Raw genomic sequence first — 10425 nt, 5'->3', positions numbered from 1 at the left:
ACGACGACGCCCCAACGACCAAGCGTCGTCCTAGTGTGACAACGCCGCCGACCAAAACGAGACCCGTTGGCCGACGTGACTTGGGCATGTCGGTGGCCGAGCGAAAACATTCACCGACCAAAAACAAGTAGCGAGCTCAGAGCGGGAAGTGGAATCATTATTTAGACAAATAATGCACGCGCAGCAACATTCATCAAGCCATATGGCCACTTGGCCGACGCGCCGCACTGATCGTCGCTTGCGAACTGCCGCCCCACTGCAAGCAGGGACACGGAGCGGTGAGCATCGCTGCGCCGCTCTACCCAAGCTCCGCCCGCAACCGGTGTCGCACTTCGCCGCCGTACAGCAGTCCCTCAGAAAGACTGCTCGAGCAGTGACAAAGCATGCCTGCTTATGTTTCGAGCTAACGGCATCGCTCGCGGGCGCTCCGGGCGACGAGCTCTTCTGCTGCCTGGTTGCCATGGTCGTCGCTAGGCCTATAGCCTCTTCCGCATCGAAGTCGCAGCGGCCGGCGCTTCGGAAGTCGCCTGCGCTATAATAAAAGGCCTACTCTACACATCGCTTTACTGTCAACAGCATCGTCTCACAATAAAATAATAGTATGGTAAATCTCCACGACGTCTTCAGCAGCGAAGCGAGCGGGCGCCAGGCGAGCCGGACCGCAACCCCTAGTAGCACGCTTTGTTGCCTCAGTGTGGCCACAACGTTAGCTTCTAACATTGCCTTAACGTGGCTAGCGTCCTCTTTTTGCCACGTTAACGCAACATACATAAGACAACGTCGAGACAATATTGCTCCAATGTTACATCAACTTTCAGTCAATGTTAAAGCAACTTCTGGAGACAATATAAATGCAACATTGCTACAACATGTTCTTAATATTGATACAACTTTTTATTTGCACACATGCAACGTTCCCACGACAATGTCACTGCAATATTGCCGCAATGCTGTCACAACATTTCAGAAACTTTGAGACCGCATTCTAAATCACTGAAATATTTAAGCTATCAATGGTTGCTGGTCAATAAAATAATCTCGTGAAAGGCTAAACAGTCTGCAATGGTATCCTCATACCACAACGGTTACGATAGTTTAAGGTCGCAAGAATGAGCAACTGACCATTACTCCTTGCTACACAGTGATGCGGTGTTGTGCTATAGAATACAAATACTTACAAGGCTGCACAGCACAACACATTGTTTTTCCATACTTTTCAGACCGCTTACTCTAAACAAGTTCTTTATGTAATATTCATCAGCTCTCTACTAGTGCTCTTGACCATCTAGATGCTACAAGCTGCCGTAACCTGAAGATACCACTGCACGTGGTTATTCTGACAATTAGAATGATTTATATATATGGGTGCAAATCACAAGTAGCCATCATTTGTTTCTGATAGCGCTATTTTATTTGTCAAGAACTGAATCAACTAGACTAGCATCAAGCTTCAGACTGCTGTATAACTGCACTTTAGCTTGGCATACAGCTAGTTTCACAAATATAACTTAGAAAAAGGAAGCAGACGTATAAAACATGAGCACACTAGCACAGCTTGAAAAATGCGCCATGTGAGCTTACACTTCACTAATATGATTTATATTATTTAATTACTTCATAAATATGATTATATTATTTAATTACTTTACAAAGAAACTTGCAACAATCTACAAAACAGCACACATGCAGCCTATTTTGGCTACTCAGGAACAAAAACCACAGCTAATGTTTTGAACAGTTACTAGGCGCATTATCATAGCATGAAAACACACACACCTCTGAACTTGCATGTTACAAATATCAAACACTTCAGTAAACTATTTACACAACAAGAATAGCATACCTTGAAAATATGCAGTACCTAGACTTTGTATTTCACAATATAAGGAATTCATTACGTGCAGAAACTTGCAAAAAATATACAAAGTAGGAGTGCAACCTAGTTGGCCATTCAGAAACAAGCAGGGGTATTATGAACAGTACAGTTAATTATTGGGCTAGTTAACATCCTAACTTTAATAGTTTTCCAGCACTACGGCATACACAACACATGAGCCGCCACGGTGGTTCAGTGGTTATGGTGCTCGGCTGCTGGTCCGTAAGATGCGGGTTCTAACCTGGCTGAGGCGGTCACGTTTCGATGGAGGCAAAATGCTAGAGGCCCGCAAATGCAATCTGCACACAAGAAATCTAAAGAATGAAGGCAGGTTCCAAATTTGTCGAGCACTGCAGTGACTGCACACAGATTTTCAAGTGTGAAAATCATTAGCAGAAGCAGACCACAAACCACATGTGAAGTGACAGAGACGCATTATATTAAAAATGCTGGTTCACAATATATGAGCAATACTTCAGTTGCATTATATAACATAGAAATAGTGTTTCTTTAACGTTTTTTTTGTGATAAAGTTGTGATATGTTCCTTTTTCCTTGTACGGTGTGCGCCTGCGCTGGACTGAGGGCATTGAAGTAGTGTCTGCATCATTAAATAACCAGTTGTCAGTGAGCGCCATGTTTTATCCTTCTTCCCAACTTAAGTAAAACGGCGAGATAAGCGAATTTGTACATACTTGAAGAAAACAGTGCAGCAACAGGGACAAGACAGAAGACTGTACAGGTGCTGACTAGCAACTGAAGGTTTATTGAAAAGGAAAACATAAAATATACTCCCTTTACAACCTAGAGCACGCATGGTCTACACCAACAACTCTGATAAGCTGTCAACTTCAGTCATGGTGGTCAGCTACAACAGGTAACAGTCATGAACGAGGACGGATGGGGTGATTACGCATGTGTTGCGGACCCCATCCGTCCTCGTTCATCACTGCGAACTGTTGTAGCTGACCACCAAAACTGAAGCTGACAGCTTATCAGAGTTGTTGGTGTAGACCATGCGTGCTCTAGGTTGTAAAGGGAGTATATTTTATGTGTTCCTTTTCAATAAACCTTCAGTTGCTAGTCAGCACCTGTACAGTCTTCTGTCTTGTCCCTGTTGCTGCACTGTTTTCTTCCAAGTCTCCTTCCTCCCTTCTTTGGCCATGTGCCGTTGCGCTGGAAAACTACAAATTTAAAGTACTGTCAACATTTGCCTCAAAAATTCAGCACATCTAGAAACTTCTTGTCCCCTTGTCCCCTGGTGGCCTCCAGCTGCTCAGGATGATGGTCTGATTCATGACATCAAAGGCGAAGCTGCATCCCTGCAAAAAAATAAATAAATATGTAAAGAACCAAAAATTTTCTATCATAAGCATCTTGGTGGACACACTTCCAATAGCAAAACCTCTAACAACAAAAAGTGCAACATTAAGTGCAGGTTGCTGACACTGCTCAAAAATATGGATCAAGGATGAGGAAAAGTAAAATAAACATATATACTTGCACTAAGATATCTTCCAAATTAACAAAACACTTCCTATTTTGTCTGCCCCCAACTTAAAACCAGAGGTTATTTAAGCTCCAGTAATGCATGCAATGAAATGCACATATTTATTAGGAAATATTTAGTGTTGGCGCCTCTAAATTGCTGATCTATAACTGCCAATCATTAAAGTACTGAACTGTCTCTTACCGTTTCTTCTGTCTTGATGGTGCATAACGGAGCCATTCGGCAATCGAAAGATGTATTTGTGACTCCGTGGCCTGTGCGAAATTGCTTTTCAGCGTTTCTGAAAAACAAATGAAAAAAATGAATGAATCATCAAAGACAAGGCTACATTGGTTGGCTTGGAGAAGAGGGTTAAAGTAAGATAAGAGAAAGCCTCACGGCTTGTGCTGAACAACGGCCTCATCACCCTTCGCTATAATAGGCAAAGCACAAAACCAGCAGGGTGATGGCATGCCAGGAAAAGCCCATGCTATCAGTATAAAAAAAATATACTGCTTATGTTCCTTACACAGGAAATGCATTCAGTGCTTCAAGCCTATGCATTGTTAACTGACAGCTAAAAATCATGGCATGCTGAAATGCGAATGTGCGTATGCATGCTATACATGAGAGATACTCATGTGTCTTATTTGTGTGTCATCCAGTGTGTCTTATTTGTGCTTTTGTTGTTTGTTTTATATTTGTGGTTTTTCTTTTATTCTGTTCAATTGCCTGTGCCCCCCCCCCCTATGTAATACCCTCTCGAGGGCCTTTAGGGGTATTCTGTATAAATAAATAAATAAATATATAAATATAGCACCTGTGAGGACTTGGAGCAGGTATAGCCCAATAAATGGCCTTTTTCCTTTTCTCCCAGTCAGAGAAAAGTCCTGGGCCAACGTGTCACACATGCATTTCCGCATAATTTTGCGTACAGAATCTTGCACTGATGTGCCACCGATTCGCGATAAATGGGCCATCTAGAAAAAAAAAAGACATCCACATAAAATTTCATGCATGTGTACTTGCAGAGCAAAAATTTAACTTACGAGGTCTGTCCTGTTTTTTTAATCATGAAGCTGCCACTCCAATTCTTCCAGACTCTGATGAGTTGCCAGGGGAAGCAGTTCAAGAATGGCACTGCTGACAGGTTGTGCACACGGTTGTTTATTTTCTGTGATGGCTTGCTCTATCCTTTGGATGGATTTTTCCAGGCCATCTACCTGAGCTCTTATTCCCTTCACCTCCTTGAGCAACTTTCCAAGCATGGCTAAAACAAAGAAGAGAAAAGTAACTTGACCAAGCTAAAACATTTCACTGTAATGGTTTTATTCTTATGTAAGCAGTAACCTAAGTATGTCTTCATTCTTTCTACAAGCAAAGCAATCCACCTAAGAAATAGTAGTAACAGTTAAATAAAGGATTCCTGCCATTTCTTTCTTTAACCAATAATCTGCAAAGGGCCTAAGTTAAGTTGCATGAATAACACTTTGCATTTCCAATACAAGAACACCATGCAGAAACATGTACACGTAACTTCACAGGATCCTTAACACAGCCAGAGTACTGGTGCTGTAATGAAAGTTATAAGAAATGCAGATATAAAACAAATTATTCAACAGTCAGACTTAAAAATGGTGAATTAAACATATGCAAATATTCTGCTGTTAACATAAGTGCGTTTTCCCAAAAAGTATTGACTAAATTTAGGGGATCTACAATAACAGTGAACATATTTGCTTGTAAACGCACTGAAATAAATTAAAGACCTATTGCACTTTGAAGACTTACTATTTATTTTCCACTCTCACTTTTGCTATAGCTCCACATGGAGCTGTAGAATATTTAAGTAAATGAATAAAATTAAATAAGATTAACTTATGGCAATGACCAATATGTGATCATGTGGCTGCTACAACTGAACAGACCAACTTTTCCATGCTAAATTGTAACACCATGGTTGGATGCAACCTAAGTGCAGTGAAGCTCCGCCCACATTTGGGACCCCCACACCGAATTCCACTGCAAAAAAATTAGTCAACTGTTAAAGCTTTTGTGACCTAAACAAGAAGCTAATCACCAGACGAAATTATAAGACCAAGAATTTTGATGCTCATGCTTGCTTGATAAAGTAAAACACTAAAAGCTGCTCTCATTTACTGTACTGATTGGCCAGCAGAGTAATATAGAGAATGTGAACCATGGCCCAGTGTTACCAACTTCTTTTTAAAATTGTATCCTACTACGGTAAAGCTCAAAAATGCGGCAGGCACCTGCATATGACACCAACAGATGCATCACCAAGATTAAACACATTCAGTAAGGCAATGTTAGAGCAACACTGTCTATAAAGTGCCTAATGTAGAAACATTCGCATGATCATGCAACCTGCACCTTCCCTGTATGGCGGCCAGAAATAAAGGTTTGCTGTCGTTTATCTATACGCTCCACTTATGAAATAATCAACTATAGCCCTTCTATAACCTTTACAGAATTAAAAAGCACCTGACCAGACTGTACATAAAGTTGGACAAATTCTTGCGACCTGCAACTCATGTCGCAAGCATAATAAATGATTCCAAAGGCTGACAGCAGCCCCTACCATTTTGGTCAAGCTTCCTTTTTTCAGCAAAAGAATCGCCATCATCTAAAGCCAGTTCCCGGCTAGGTGAGGCCTTTTGTATCTGGGGATCCTGTGAAGCAAGTGACTGGGGCTTGAACCGTGAAAATTTCACAATATTTGGCGGTGGTGGTCGTGAAACAAACTTCGCAGTTTGTTGCGAAGAATTAAAGCACTGTCCTCGTAGAGGAACAGGAAAGTCGATGCTCTCTTCATCTGAAGACTCCAGGCGCGCTGGTGGCCGCCTCTTCCGCCTTTGCTGAATTGCTTCAACATCCGAGGCCAAATCTGATGTGAATTCTGCTTGCTGCTCTTTCTGTCTTGCACTTTCATAGCTGCCTAAAAAGAATGAATGTAATATTTATTGCCCAAAAAGAAATGAAATGCAAAGCACTAGTTTTAAAAAGACAAACAAAAAATTTATAGAACTGTTGAATACTGAGTGGTGAAAGAAATAACAGCATAATATAAAAATGACATGTCCAAATTAATGTTTAGTATATTCATCTACTCAAAATTTGCCACCTTCACTAGTTTCAATACAAAAGCAACCAGTTCTGGTACTAAGAGTAAACAAATTGTAGATACCTTAATTATAAGGTTCAACGAAGATAACTTTCAAGCTCAAAGTTTAGCTAACAATACTGCCAAAAATTTACTGATCTTACTGATAGTACACGAACTTAAGCTACCAACTTGAACATGTTTTTAGAAACTTGGGCAAGAAGCTTACCACATGTCCACAACACTCGACATCTGTAGCTAGTCCAGTCGCTTGATGGTGGTTGTTGCTCTTTGATGGCAGTAGTTATCTTTGCGGTGCTCTTAAATGGTGGCCACCTAACTGTGTTTTCTGAAATCCACGAAGTGGGCACGACGGAAACTTCATCTTCATCTTCAAAAAGAACGATGCTGTATGTGTTCCCCCCTGAAATTATAAAACAAAGAAAACTGAATTAATGCGATGGAATCCTAGCCACGGTGGGTGCAGTTTGATGAAGGTGAAATGTGAAAAACATGTATGTGGCGAGTGATGTCAGTGCAGATTAAAGAACCACTGGTGGTTAAAATTTATCAGCAGCCCTCCACTATGATGCCTCTCGCCCGCCTTTAAACTCACGTCACTGTGAATCAATTCATGTGCCTTATCTACCCTGATAGGCAAGTTTTATATTTTACGAAATCAACCAGTGATCCCCCAAAAATATTGCCTTTCCTATTATTCAGCAATGCAACTGCTACACTTGTACTGCAGGTAATGATATGGTGGAATGAGAGGTTTAACATTTCGAAGCTGCACATGGATTTTTTAGAACACAAAAGCGGAAGGCTGCCAATTAATTTTTGACCACTCAGTGTTCTTTATAACATGCACTGACATCACACGCATTTTCACTCCATCAAAATGTAGCCACTGTGGCAAGGATTCAATCTCATGACCTTGAGAAGAGCAGGTCCAATGAAATGAACAGTTTAAATTAGCAAGTATACCAGCACAGGCTATACTTGTCTCATTTAGTCCATTCATTTCAGTGGACCAAACCATGGCATGTGTGCAATAGAGGAAATACTGCATAATTATCTCCTCCGCTTGGCAAGCACATGCATTTATTTCTAATTTCATCAACAGGCCACACAGAAAGATCTTGTGAAAGGTCTTTAGCAGCAAAAACCAGGAGCTCTGAAGACGCCAATGGTTGCGAATACAAGTCAGCCAAAGTTGTGAAATAGTGCCCACACATGCTGGCCCCCGACACCGATTGCAACATATTAGTTACTAATAGAATATGACCTTCTTTAAGCTGGACACAATTATCCAGCCTGCCAAGCTTTAGCACAGTTCCTTCAAACTCTAGCAGAGAGTACTGTCTGCCTTGAAACCCTGGTGGCACAGGTCCACTAGAGTGCTCTCCTGACAGTCTTGGGTATGAATTGAGAGAACCTGTGGAAACATTACTAAGAAAGCGTTTCTCGCTGAGGCGCTTGATAACCTGCTGAAAAGCTCGAGCCTTCGTCCTTACTAGGGTCTTAAGTTTATAAAGGAAGTTTTCAAAAACGAAGGCTGAAAAGTCATCAAGAGGGCCAAATCTTCTGGCATCGTCAGCTAGGTGCAACAATGAGTGCACGTTATAGACATAGATCCCCTTTCCATATAGGGAGCCAGCCTCAGCTACAAACTCTTGAAGAAGGTGCTCCGCCAAGTCCACGTTGTGCACTGCGTAATCTGGGCATGCAAGGATAGCAATAGCAGCACTAAGCTTCATAAAATGGTCGTAAAACTTTCTTTCCAAATTTCCTTGGAGGACAAGTGGTCCATAGTACAGTAGAAAGTTCCTAAACTAAACCGCTTTCCACTGCTCCAAAAATTGCAGTGATCGTGGCCTGCGCTTCATGTCACTTCGAACATACAAGTTAAAACTAGCAAGCATCGTGGATACATAAAGCTTTGACTGTGATGACATTTTTGAAGCTGATGGCTTTTTAGAAGCCCAATAACAAACGAGTAGTTTCTTCATTACTCCCAAACAAACCAGGTGCATATAGTCTAGTGGGAACTGTGCGACCATCCCAACACCTAAACACTGCAGCGGAGACTCGCTATGGTGGTGATGTTCTTGGGCAAAGCTCCTGAAATCTTCATCAGTGCGCAAGGGACTGTCATGGCAATCAAAAATGATTTTCCTGTCAAGTGCAGAGTATGCACCCTTTTGAGTGCACCTTTCACATTCAAAATAGGCTGTATGGCCCTTAATGCATTTGATGTAAGACATTGCTGGGGCATCACACACAAATGCATGGATTTTCACAGCATAGACCTTGCCATTGTACATAAGGCCCTCCTCAAGCAGCTTCCTCATTTCGGAGACAAAATCACTTAAGTACAAGGTCACATCTCCAGGCTTGCTGTCACCCTCATAGAGAGCAGCAACAAATGGAGAGGAGTGTGAACTTTCCTTTACAAGCACGATAATCGGCCAGAATGGCTTTCTCGAGCTGCGGGAGAGCGGAAGGCCGTCTACGTTCACAATGAGTGACAATGTCCGACAATCTGCAGGAACATGTGCAACATGTTCTTCCAAAGAACGAGAAATTCCAAAATAGTGGTAACGACCACCGGTCATCACTGCCAGGTCAGTATGCCTCTGCGTCTTTAGCAATGTTCTAGCATCCGAGGGTAACTCTGGATGGTATGGCTTGAGCACTTTAAGCAGGGAATTCACGTGTGAAGGAGGCAATTTACTATTAATAGCCCATACACGGAAGTCGTACTCTAGACACTGAGTAGCGGCACCAGACTCAGGTGTCATCCTATCTTCACACTCCACCAACTCGTCATCGTCAGAAATCCGCGACAAGTCTGACGTTGCACTTCCTATGTCAGAGATGCCGCTAGAGGTGCCAAAATCTGACAAGTTGGAACTGCGGCTTTCATCTGCGTCCTCTCCTGGCACTGATAAAGAGGATAAAACGACATTATGCGACAAAAAGGCGTATTGATCCTGCTCTGCTCCTGTTGCGCACAATCTGCTGTCACGACCATTATCAACAACGGCCAAACAATTTTCTAGTTCGCCGTGAACAGCCTCTGCTATTCTTCGGCGTCGTTGCCGAATGGACACTTCACTTAGTGAACGCTTCACTCTCTTCATGATGCAACGAATGTAGCACTTAAAACCATCACGAAGGGCATGGCTTTGTCCCAACCAACACGTGTTACAGCACAACAATGAGTAGAAATCACTTACCACTGAGGTCATCCTCGGAGCAAGCCTGCGCCATTTCAGTTGAACTGCAGAGAAGCTACAAGAAAACAAGCACAGGCACGGCGACTGCAAAAAAAAACTATGCTAGAACAACAAAAAACGCGGACTTTGACACGACTGCCGCTGAGTGGCACGTTTTTAGATGAGCGCGTGTCGCAGGGCTGGCTGTCGCATGGAAGAAGGCATGGAAGAAGTAAATGGGCTCTCGGCTGTACCGCGATTTGGATTTGTGATGATCTCCATGGCCATTAGACTGCAGAGCGTCAGTGAAACCAGAACTCAATTTTTTCGGCAGTTTTTATTTAGACCGCCTGCTTAATAAAAAAACAGATATTTCAGCTGTTTAGAAATATTTTCGATACAGGTATATATTTTTACATCAGTGTGACATAGTTAAGTACACTTGCACTGCTCGCCAGCTGTATGCACACCACATGCAAGCTTGCGCTCGAAGCAAAAAAAAAAAATTAATGTAGTAATGGTGAGGAGAAGTGATCTAGCTGGTACCGGCTTTTCTATTTGGGCTTCAGAAATAGCCCGAGAGGGCAGAAAATTAGCCTATAGCATGAATGTTATAGCAATGCCATCGTAGGTGGTTCAACATTTATTCATCATTTGACAATATTGCTGAAATGTGAAAAAGACCACTTTAGAGCAACGTTATCAGCATGTTGCTT

The 10425-nt window shown here is 42.2% G+C and overlaps 1 pseudogene across 1 annotated transcript; it reads right to left on the bottom strand.

Moving 5' to 3' along the window:
* Positions 1-3125: 3125 nt before the first annotated feature.
* Positions 3126-10425, bottom strand: LOC149328758 (uncharacterized; annotated as a pseudogene). Its single transcript, XR_016285483.1, has 7 exons — positions 9731-10425; positions 6718-6912; positions 5967-6323; positions 4414-4634; positions 4185-4344; positions 3569-3665; positions 3126-3197 (listed from the first exon to the last, which is right to left on the bottom strand). The product of XR_016285483.1 is annotated as an uncharacterized LOC149328758 (transcript).

This window comes from Amblyomma mixtum, chromosome 9, assembly GCF_055824585.1.
Source record: "Amblyomma mixtum isolate Tamu chromosome 9, ASM5582458v1, whole genome shotgun sequence".
NCBI lineage: Eukaryota > Metazoa > Arthropoda > Arachnida > Ixodida > Ixodidae > Amblyomma > Amblyomma mixtum.
This window is presented reverse-complemented; position numbering and strand designations above follow the sequence as displayed.